This window comes from Ictidomys tridecemlineatus, chromosome 14 (genome assembly GCF_052094955.1).
Source record: "Ictidomys tridecemlineatus isolate mIctTri1 chromosome 14, mIctTri1.hap1, whole genome shotgun sequence".
NCBI lineage: Eukaryota > Metazoa > Chordata > Mammalia > Rodentia > Sciuridae > Ictidomys > Ictidomys tridecemlineatus.
Window position 1 is genome coordinate 68,264,092 of NC_135490.1, and position 11,297 is coordinate 68,275,388.

Below are 11,297 nucleotides of genomic sequence, written 5' to 3' on the forward strand. Positions count from 1 at the left end.
CCAAGTGCTTTGAGCCCAGAGCTGCAGCTGGTTATCTCTGGGGTCTTTCCATTGCTGAAGCTCTCCAAGGCCTTCCCCATCTCTTGCTCATCCTTGTCCTCCTGCTTTCAGGGTAGAGAGTATGGCACCAGTAGTGTGGTCAACTGCAGGGGCTACAGCTGGACATGCTGCAGTGATGGTCTCCTGGTCCACTTCTTGCTGCTCAGCTCCTAAGGCTGGCATCCCTTCAGAGCTCCTATGGACCTTTAGTGCCACGGTTGCTGTGCTAAGGAGTGCCTTGTCGAGCTCAGAGGACCTAAGCTCTTTACTGACCTGGACAGGCCCTGACAGCCAGCAAGCTGCTGTGGTCTAGGTGGGGTTCAAGTTGAGCCCCTGTGAACCTTGAAAGCCAAGGTCTGGTAACCAGACCAACTCCACCCTCTCCAGCTAGGAACCAGCTGCTTAAGATGGGCGTGCTGCAGCTTCTTACATCCTGCAGCCACAGCAGCTGCAGCCACTACCGTGACCAGGTCCCTGCTCTAGGTGCCCACCACCCGCGTGGGTTCCACGTTGCCTGGCCTACCTTACCTGCAAGGGGTGGACAGCGGCCCTCCCACCTCGCAGGTGGCACGTCTACGCTCACTGGTTTGCCCCAAGCCTCAGAGGACAGACCCCCACGGGGCAGTTGAGGCAGTGCTGCCCTCGGTGGGGCCCCAAGCCTGGCTTCTCGGGCTCTGGCACCTGGCTTCCCCTACTCGCTGAGCCCTCCCATGTCCAATCACGCAGCGCGGGTGCCTGAGGGGTACACCATGGAGGGCATTTGTACACCAGCAGTGTGAACAATGGTGGCTGGAACAGCCTGGCGCTCATATACAGCTGGATGTTTTCGGAGGCTGAACGCAACATATCACTATCACCACCATCACCACCTGAGGCCTTACTTGCCCTCATGGGTGCACCATTGATGCCTGCCTGGCTGACTGGACCCTTCCAGACTAAGGTGCTGCACAGCTTGCAGAGCCAAGCCTGAGTCCTGCTGCAGTGCCTAGGGTCCCAGCGCAGACCTGCTGGAGGACTTGCAGAGAGCCACGAGTGACTCCATCAGATGCCTCCACTTGATACTCTTAGTGCTTTGTGTTTGAAGTTTAGAGTGTGCAACTTGAAATGAACCTGCTCACAGGGAGAGGTGGTTCTTCAGTCTAGTGACACTGAAGAAGTGCACTGATGATCACCCTACCCAGGCAAGAATGGTTGTGAAATGCATTCTGGGTTTCAATTAGCACTTCTGCATCCCAGTGAAATTCTCTTCTGGGAGCATCCTGGTGGAGTCAAAATGATTTCTACAGTTCACTTATCTGCACATACATCATGATTTTCCTTGCAGAAATGCCCACTGCCATTCATATACTCATAAATGCATGGCCAAGATCACCCTGGAACTGAGGAATATGTTTACCCTTGAAGATCATGACGTCATCACGTAGTGGCTCCTAGAAGGGGCCATTCAAGTGTCCTTGGTGGTGATGGCCGCAGGGCAGGGTATTGCTGTGTTTGTTACTTGGGGGGAATCGAGGTGTAATTTTTCAGTGGGTGTGGGGTTTTAGTTCTGTGAGTTGAGTAAGTTCTAGATATCCAGTGTGCAGCATGGTGACTCTGGGCAACATGTCTGCTTCATATTCTTGAACTATGCAGAGGGAAGATCTTAAGTTTCTTGATTCTAGGTCTCGGGAAAAAATCATAAATGCATGAGATGATAGACATAAATACATTGCTGGTAATCATTTCACAATGTATCAAGTAGTACACCTTAAACATATGCTATGGTTCATCATTTATACCTAAAGACCAAGTTGGGAAGCACGTGTTTGTGGGTATGGGGGAGGGAGGCAAGTATAGTACATATGCTTACAGAAGGCCTAGTGGTCATCTAAGTTTTCTTTTTGACAGAAAACCCTACTTCCTGAATTCGATATACACAGGGTCCATAGATGGTATGTAAGAATGAAGTGGGTTACAAATTCTGCTAGGGTGAGCTAAGAGCCTGAGTTTGTCAACTTGGAAAGTATCTTTATCACTAATGGGGGAGCGTCCTCAAGCAGAAGCATGGGTGAGACTATCAGAAAGACTCCAAACTTAGCAGGTACTGGGATATCTAGTGCCACCTGCTGGTTGACAGACCCAATTACCTGAGAAAGGGGCACCCACATACCCTCTCTGCTCAGCTCTGCAGTCTGAACAGAGACAGAACCCTGGAGCCCTTCCCACCTAGAGTATTTCAGCAGAACAGCTCGGGATGGGCATTTTTCCACACCTGCTTTTCTGGAAACAGATGTTCAGGTCAGAAACACCCGTAGGGAACCTTTCATCTTCCCAATATGCCCAAGATGTCCAGCCCATGTTGCAGGAAAAAATAAATAATTCATACATGAATTAACTCATTCTCTTGAAATATCAATTCCTATTGAGGCACATTTGTCTGGAATACTCTGAAAAGAGGAAGAAATGTGCAGACCCAGGTTTGGGTGCTTCTGTGCATTCCTCTGTGTCAGGAAAGAGAAGTGGATATCCAAGAACAAAAATCATATTTCAGCCCCAACTTTTGTGGCTTCAAGCTGTATTCCATGGTTAATTTGTGTGTTTTTTCTTCACATGAACACATGAGGAAATTAAAGACATGTTTAGTTAGAGCCTTGGTGTTTCAGTTTTCCAGGAGATGAAACAGAACTTTCATTTTTGCTTTCTTCCTCTTCTATGGAAAGAGATAGAGTGAGGGCTCAGGGGAATGACATCAACACAGGATCCAATCAGTGATGGGAGGGGCGTCTTCAATGACTGCTGAACAGCTTCAGACAGTGAGATCTGAAAAAGTGTAGGTTTCTCCTCCCCATCACAGGTGAGTGAGACCCTTATTCCTGCAGAAATACCTTGATCTGTCCTTCAGGCTGTCTCCCGAAGTCCTGGGGGCTTGATTGCAATACTCCAGGCAAACTCAATTTGAAAGGGTTTAACTGAGTATTTTTTCACTATGTTCAGGTGTGTAATTTTGAATTTGTCTAATAATCATTATGCTTTGAGAGCTGGATGTGTCTTTCCTTTGATTTGAAATGATCAGCGTGTCTGGAAAGATATGCAAATTATTCCCTAGGAAATGAAACATATCTAAATAACTTAAATATATAATCCTGCCCAGACAAGCCTGGCCTCTGATGGTTTTTCATTCAATCTTCAAATTCTAATCACCTGTGAGTCTTGCAAAGCCATGAGTAACTAGTTCTGAGACTTTAAAAAAGTGGATCGAATTTTGTGTAAGTTGTGGTACTAAAGATATAGTAACATTACTAAAATATATATTCCTCTGGGTATGGTGACTAAAAAGGGGGAAAAAGCAACATGTTTTTGAATTGCTGATTGGAATAGGTCTTGAATTTGGTTTCCAAACTTTCAATAGGATCTTCCCAATCACAGAAAAAAGACCTTTTACAGCCATCATTGTGCTCTTCAGTATGCTTTATAGAGGAACTGATTTGGATTAATTAACTTCCTCAACCTCCAAAGAAGGTAGTTTTACGGGAGGTGAGAGGTGATCCTTTTAAAAAATAGCTTCATGGGTTTCAACAAGAATAATAATATGTCCTAATGGGTACTTTTAAAAATTTTTGTTCAAAATTTAATTTTAGTCATATACAGACATAACACCGAGGAGGTAATCCAGAATAAGGAATCCATCTGAATCAATAAAGTACACCCCTTCAGGATAAATTGCTCTGCTTTGCATGATGTTCTTTATGTGTCTTCAGAAACACAAGCAACTCCTTTATTCAAGTAATGATTGTGTCACAAAAAGAATGAGATGGAATGTATAAGAGGGAAGAAGAGAGACCTTGTATGCAAAAACTCCTCTGGGAGGACCTTACTCTACATCTGACCCACTTCAGAATCAGGCAGAGGTATGACAAGACTCTCAGGGTGGTGATCTTAATCATGTGTTTTAAAAAATATTTTGATTTTGGGGCTTTCTGTAGGAGGAGAATTATATAAGAGAGTGAGGTTCCAGGAACGGAACTCTCTTAAAGTGATGAGGACAGCAAGTGGTGTCTGGGGTCACCTTCCTGCTAGGTACATCATGTACCCATAGGGACACTGGGTCCCTTGCTGAGAAGGACAGCATTCTCAATAGCCGGGTGGAGTAATGGTCTTTCTTGGCTCAGTCAGATCCCAGCTTGGGTGACTATGGAATGTGGCAACTTGAATTTTCCCCACAGTCTCAATCCAGCTGGCAGCTGCTGCTCTGGGTCTGTGTCCCAGTCAGGTTGGACCCACTGGGTGGCGATGGAGTCCCTGAGCATAAGCCAGCATTGTCCTAGAGAAAATTACATGTCACATGACTCATTTGTACCTGCATATTTTTTACTAACCACAAAAATTAATTAAAATATGCATGATTTTATTATGTCCATCAATTTTCAGGTTATTAAAGTTTTTCTGTCTTCTGTATCCAATATGTATTTGAAACCCAAATAACATCTTCAGATAGGCCTCACTTCAGATCTGTATGTTTGAGCCTGTGGGCTGCTATTATTGTGGAGAGCTTGCTTCTGTTTTTTTTTTTCCATCAGATCCACTTCAAGCTAAATGAGGAATGGCAGCTTTACTGACATTTCAAATACAGAATATCTGGGCCCCTGACAGCTCATGCAGTAGACCTCCTTCTCTGCATGTAATATGTTCAAACGCCCCCAGTGGACACTTGAAATAATGAAGAGTACTGAGCCCTGGATACATGGCTTTATCCTTCACAATGCACAGTTATAAAGCTCACTTTAGAGCAGGCACTAGAAGAGGTTAACAATAGTGAAATGGAACAGTTATAATACACTCTAATTCATGAGAATGTAGTCTTTGTCTCTGCGAGTAAGACAAGTAACACTTTTTGAGCCTTGCTGATCACAGGTAACTGAAGCCAAGGAAAGCAAAAGATGTGGGGGAAATGGAACTGCTGCATTTTTCTCCTTGCCTGGTATTTGGTGTGGCACAGGGAACATATGCAATATTCCTGTGCATGTAAAGATGAAATAGGCCAGTTCACACATCCCATGCAATCTCCTTAATGAGCAATTTATCTAGCAGATGTGCCCTGGAGGCACCCTTGCTACAGAGCAACTGGGCACCAAAGCTAGGGGTTTCTCCCTGTTTTGACCCCAGGGATGGGGTAAAAGTAGGAGCAATCATGTCTGATAGCAGGATTATTCACAGAGTTGACTCCCCTGGACACCCCGGGGGCTTCTGAGGATCAGAGACCTCCACAAGTTCAGGATAAAGATTCCCCTAGAGCAGTGTATGGTGCCCAGATTCCCCTCTTTTGTCTGCTGTGATGCTCAGGGATTCAAAGGTGAAGCTAGATCAGGGTCCACCTCTCTCCACATGAAGCCCATGCAGCCTGATGAAACTGGAAACTCAGGAGTGCTACAGAACCTCAGGAAGACTGGGCTAATGTGTCTAAATATTGAGCAGAATATGTAGTGTATGTGGAAAAAAATCAAGCTGGTTTGGCAGCAAAGGGCTGCTCAGTGCTGGCTTTGGGTGTCCCAAGTGAAATATGATGCTAGGCAACAGGAAGAATACTGCACACCTTCAATATGGTTTAGAGAGAAGGATATGCATATGCTTTGGTTAGGATGAAAGGGAATTCTTCCCAAACAAAATGAACTTATTTTACCTGAAGTAATATCACACACAGTCAGGCACCATTACTGGCTCAAGAATCCTGTGGGACAGTTTCAGGGACCATTGTAATGGTTTTCTAAATTGATAGTATGGTGGGAACTATGGAGGAAAAATTGACTAGAGCTATTTGGGGGAAATTGATGGTTGTTTCAACTCTGGATGGCTACAGTCATGTCAAGTAGAATCCATAGAGATATTATGTAGAACGACGGCCTAAATAACCAAAAGGAAAGCAGCCTCAGAATGACCCTTTGAAGTGGTGAGAAAATTGTGTGGTGGGTGTGGGAGAAGCAGCAGCGCCGAGTCTGGAGGAGCACTAAGCTCAGACTAAGAGGGGACAGTGGGGGTAGGGTCTCTTTACCCTGGAGGCCTTCTTTTGACCAACCTTCTTGGCCCCAAGTCCCTTCTCCGTCATGCGTGCCGGCCACAAGGGTTAAATGTTAGAGTTTAGCTTTTGGTCTCCAGGGGAGCTGGTGACTGCCGAGCTCCTCTGCACTTCTGACTACTGTTGGATCAGAAGAGCAACAGGTTCCCTCAATGGGCAGTCTATTGAGCAAGCACAGTCGCCGGCCATGCTGCTGGGCCCTTGTAGACCATCAAACTCCCATCCATCTGGCCTGCAATGCTCCCACTTCTCGCAGGAATCACCCTGCTGTACCAGCCTCTTCCATCAGCCCTGCCTGCAGGCATGTCCACCAAGATCCCTGACCTCGGGTGCCTTATGTAGCTGGCTGCGATAGAGACCCTCTCCTGCAGGTGGTGCACTCCTCTCTGGGGATCCTGCTGCTGCTGTCCTGGAGGTCCTTCCACATAAAGCCAGACCTATCATTTAGGAACTCGTGGATGTTTGAACCCTCGACAACAGTAAGGATCCCTCCTCCTCAGTGCAGGCCACTCCTCGGTGCAGGCCACTCCTTGGTGCAGGCCACTTTATCAGAAGGTCCACCAGGCTGAGGGGCCTATGATACCGGCTCACTTCCCTGTTGGTGATTCCAAAGAAGCAGAGCTCAGGGCCCATGAACAGCGTGAAGAAGGCAAGGTTCACCAGGAGGAGGAGGAGGAGGAGGAGCAGGGCAGTCCCCAATGGCAAAAGAGGCAGGAGGATCTGCAGAGGGGTGCCCCGAGCAAAGGGAAAGCAACACCAACATGTCCTCTGGAGACCTTAGTGCACTGGAGCCCAGTTCTTAGCCCCTAGAAGGAAACAGCATTCCAGAGAGGGCCCAGGTTGTCTCCCAAGAACTTGTCATGTGGGAGCCCTGCCACCTGCAGAACCACTGCCCTGCTCAAGGAGTGCTCACCCTGCTTAATGCTGAGGGCTGCTCAATGCAGGACAAGTGGGCCAAGGAGAGCCTAGATGAACTTGTCCCATCTCTCCAGGCTCCTAGGCATCCATCAAGGGAGTGCAGGGCCAAAAGCCTTCCTGTCTTCCATCACAGAGCTGTCATCCACAAAGTGCTGCTACCTGGAGGCCCAAGAAAAGAAAGCAGCCCATGCCAGTGGCCCTGACATTGTTGAAGCCCTGGCATCAAGATGGGCTGCCCCCACCTGCTAAGCGGCCACTTTTGTGTCCAGAGGAAGACTCAGGCACCCTGATGAGGGAGGTTCAGAGTGCGAAGAGGAAGAACTTGGAGGCTGATGCAGAGGCCTTACAGGGCAGAAGAGAGGCTCTGGAGGACTGCACCACCACTCAGTCTGTCCATTCTTTCTTCCCACCTGCAGGCCCTGCCTGGAATGCAGGCCCACTTCCCCCACCCTTCCCCCATCCCAAGTATCCTTGTCAGCAGGCAGTTGGAGTTCCAGCCTACTGGGCCCCTGAACCTATCCATCCCTCGACCTTCCACCTCACCTAATAAAGATGAGGGGGAAATCCCAACTTCCATTCCTCTGCCTCCTCCCACTAACCCTCTTTCTTCCTTCAGGCCCAGTCCCAGTGTGGGTGTTACCCCTAATGTGTTTCACCAAACCACACACCTGGCAAGACCTGTGGCACCTCCCAATTCCCAACTTCCCACACCTCATACCAGGTCCCTTTCCCCTCCAAGCCTACCTCTTCAAGAATGGAATTCCCAATCCCCATGTGTATTGATTCTCCTTCTCCTCTTTCTCTTCCTCCTCCTTCTCTTCCCCCTTCATTTTCTTTTCTTTCCCCTTCTCCATTCTCTCCTCCTCCTCCCTCCTCCTCTTCCTCCTCCTAATAATCCCTCTCCTTTGGCTGCTCCTCCTACTGCTCCTCTTCCTCCTTCTCCTCATTCCTTCCAAGACCTGCTCTAGTCCCTTCCACTCAAAGCCCCAATACCCAGGGCCAGGACTCTGCTAGGAGTGTCCCCCCAACCACCATAGCAAAGTCATCAGCTCATCTTTCCCAGCATCCCACTGTGCTGCCTGAGGACACGGCCATGGACACTACCCCCCCTTCTATGGCGGTCATTTTTCCATCTTCTGCTTCCAGTAACAGCTCCTGCCCATACCTCAAGTCCATGGCTGTAAGCAGCCAGCTAAGGGACAGGCCCCCCCGATCCATCTGCCACCCAACTTCAATCTGTACCATTCTGTTGTCCCACAACCCACACCTCAGACTGCATCTAGGAACCCTAATAGGCAGCAAAGAAGAGCCTCTTTTCCCAATGCCCCCATGGTTATTGTGCTGCCAGTGAAGGACCATTCACTGGCCTCCATCCTAATCTCTTAGTATCCGTTCTTCTTCTTCTTCTTCTTCCTGTAAACTGGATTCTGTTGCAGAAGGTTCTTATTCTCCCTGCATCTCCCCACAATGGTGGGGCACACACTCATCCCAGACAAAACATTCTTGAAGTATCCAGTCCTCGCTGTGCCCTGTTATCCAGATGTTGACGGTGAGGAAGAGAAGATGATGCTGCTGCACATCCTGAACCTGCAGAGAGTGGGTGCACTGCTCTCCCTCCACCTGGAAGATGACAGAAAAACTTTTGTCTCCTGGCTGCAGGTTGTGCCTGTGGGAGTTTCACCCCCCCACCCCACGCCCTGTCCTCCTGCCTTCTGCCATGTGCAGACACAGCAAGAATGCCCTCAGCAGTCCAATGCTCAGCACCTGGAACTGGGACTCCATAGTCTCCAGGGCTGTGAGAAAGGATCTCTTCCTCTTAGATGGGCAACCCAGGTAATTTGTTAGAGAGCAGAAAGAGTCTATGCAGGGCTGGAGTTGTGGCTTAGTGGAAGAGTGCTTGCCTACCATGTGTGAGGCCCTAGATTTAATTCTCAGCACCACATAAAAATTAATAAAATAAACGTATTGTGTCCAACTGCAACTTAAAATAAATATATAAAAAAGAGTCTAGGCAGAAATAAGTACTAATTCCAAATAAGATCTCCTGGTCTTTTGCAAAAGAGCTCATAACCAATCAGGGTCCAAGGCTAGTGTTTTTGGTGACAAGGGGAGAATGAGCTCATCTCCTGGCAAAGGTCAACTTTCCACGTAGGGCTAGAAAAGGTGGTTACAAACACAGCACACTCCAAGTCATGGAATCAGATCTCTTGACACAAGGTCATTAAGATATGAAAACTATAAAGAGACCTGCATTCAGACATATATTTTTGGATTCAAAACTCCCTCCCCAGGTTTCAAAAGCAGCAGTGTCCTCCAGCTGTTATAGAGACCAGCTTCTATAGTGTCCTACTTTCAGTGTGTGACTGTCTAGTGGGCCATCCCATTCACTGCTGAAGACAAAGATGCTTTCTAGTATTCAACCATACAAAACAGAAACATAAACACTGTGTGGCTACAGGGTGTCTTTGCCATTGCTCCTACCTCGGAGTCCATTCTGTGTGGACAGCATCTTCTTGCTCTGACTTCAGTGTTGTCAGGCCCTCCCTGGGTTCTGTGCAATCAGAAGCCTTCCACAAGACAGTGCAATCAGAACAAAGCCTCTTCCACTTGTAGTTTCAGGAATCTATGGCTCTAATTTGGAAGCTCTTCAGCGAAATCCACAGGATGTTCTAAAAGAACACAGAGTAAGTGTCAGTACATGGGTCTGGCTGAAGATTTCTCAGGCATCTGTGTATGGACACAGGGCTGGAGTGGCTGGAGGTTTTTGAAAAACAGCCAGAGATAGAGTTGCTGCTGGGACCTGATCTATGGTGGACAAAGAAATGTAAAGGCATGAATCAGTAGGGCATGAGAAACAGAGCCTTGGCTTCTCCAGCTAAAGTCTGGCTAATCAACGTGGGATGGTGAATTTACCAATGGGTTAAAACATAAAAATAAATGCACTGTACAATTCAACTGCAGCATCTTACCACTCCTCCTGCCCATTGTGTAGTCCTGTCAACTCCCGCTGTTCTCTTTCAACGTTTCATGATCCTTTGGCTTCCTTGTATCTCCATCTGCTTCTATTGTATACATCGTCTCTCTATGAGAGCTTTAATATTCTTGAAATAGGTGCTGCGTCCTGTGCTCTCTTTGGCTGAATGGCTCACTGCATTGCCTACCGCCCCAAGGCCCCAGACGCAGGTGCAGGTCCCGCCCGCAGGGCGCGTACTGTCCGAGGTGGTCCTCTGCAGTGCCGGTTCCCGCTGAAGAGCCGTTGAGGCGGCAACCTCTTAGAATGCGGCGCGCTCTGGACGCGCTCTAGCGGCTGCCTGGGCGGCCCGTGGCGTCCGCGGGCCTCGCCGCGCGCTCTGCCAGTTGCCGGCTGGTGTGCATAGGCGGACGTGCCGGGGTAGCCCTTTCCGCAACTGGCTGCAGCGCGAAGTTGGTGGCGGCCCCCAGAACTTCGGACGCTTCCTGACCTCTGCGACTGCGGCTCGGTGGAGCAGGATCTAGGACTTCCCAAGGGCGGCGGGCGGGTCGCTTGTAAGAGGCGCCGCTGGGACGCGTGACGGGTGAGAATGGCGCGTGCAGAACCGCGTCCTTCTGACTGTTGGTCCCCGTGGTGCCAGCTGATGGGGACTGGGTGCCGCCACCCTCCCGGGGCGCCTCTGAGCTGGATACTAGAGGCGATGGAGCGCGTGAGTGTGCACCGGGTTGTCCGCGGGCGCGCAGGGATGGGGTGGGGGCCAGGGGAGTGGTAGGTGAGCGTGCATGGGCTTCGGGTGGTGCGGAGAGAATACCGTGGGCGGTGTCAGTTGTGCCAATAGATTGAAGCACTGGAGGATCAATAAAAACGCCTGGTTTGGCTGCCTTCCAGTTGACTTAGGTCACCTGTTAGGTCTCTGTTTCTTGAAGCTTCCCCTAGCAATGCCAGCTCACTCCGAAAGCTCTTTTTTCCATCGCTTCATTTTGTACTTAGGCTAACATTTCTCGTCATCTATCGTGCTCAGTTTTATGTTTCTAAATTGGATTATTCACTTTCTACAGAGAGATGATGAATCTCTTCAATGAGGACTTTAATATTTACTTTTCTTGAAACTCAGTTTTGGTTTTTGACCTACAAGCAACCAAGCACTGAGCATTTAACTCATGCATTTTCTTCATTAATTGAGCTAATGAAATAGTTATGAAACACCTACTTATGCATTCATTGTGCTGGGGATTGTGCTGGACACCTACCATGCACACTTGATTAAGTCATGGGCCTTTGCATCAAAGAGCCCTTTCAGTTTATTGGACAAGAGAAGAG

At 48.5% G+C, this 11,297-nt stretch overlaps 1 long non-coding RNA gene across 1 annotated transcript; it reads right to left on the minus strand.

Annotated features, from left to right (window-relative positions):
- Positions 1-6,864: 6,864 nt before the first annotated feature.
- LOC120883982 (uncharacterized) lies at positions 6,865-10,969 on the minus strand. The gene is made up of 3 exons (XR_005726126.2): positions 9,976-10,969; positions 9,488-9,675; positions 6,865-8,626 (listed from the first exon to the last, which is right to left on the minus strand). It is a non-coding gene; the product is annotated as an uncharacterized LOC120883982 (long non-coding RNA).
- Positions 10,970-11,297: the final 328 nt, after the last annotated feature.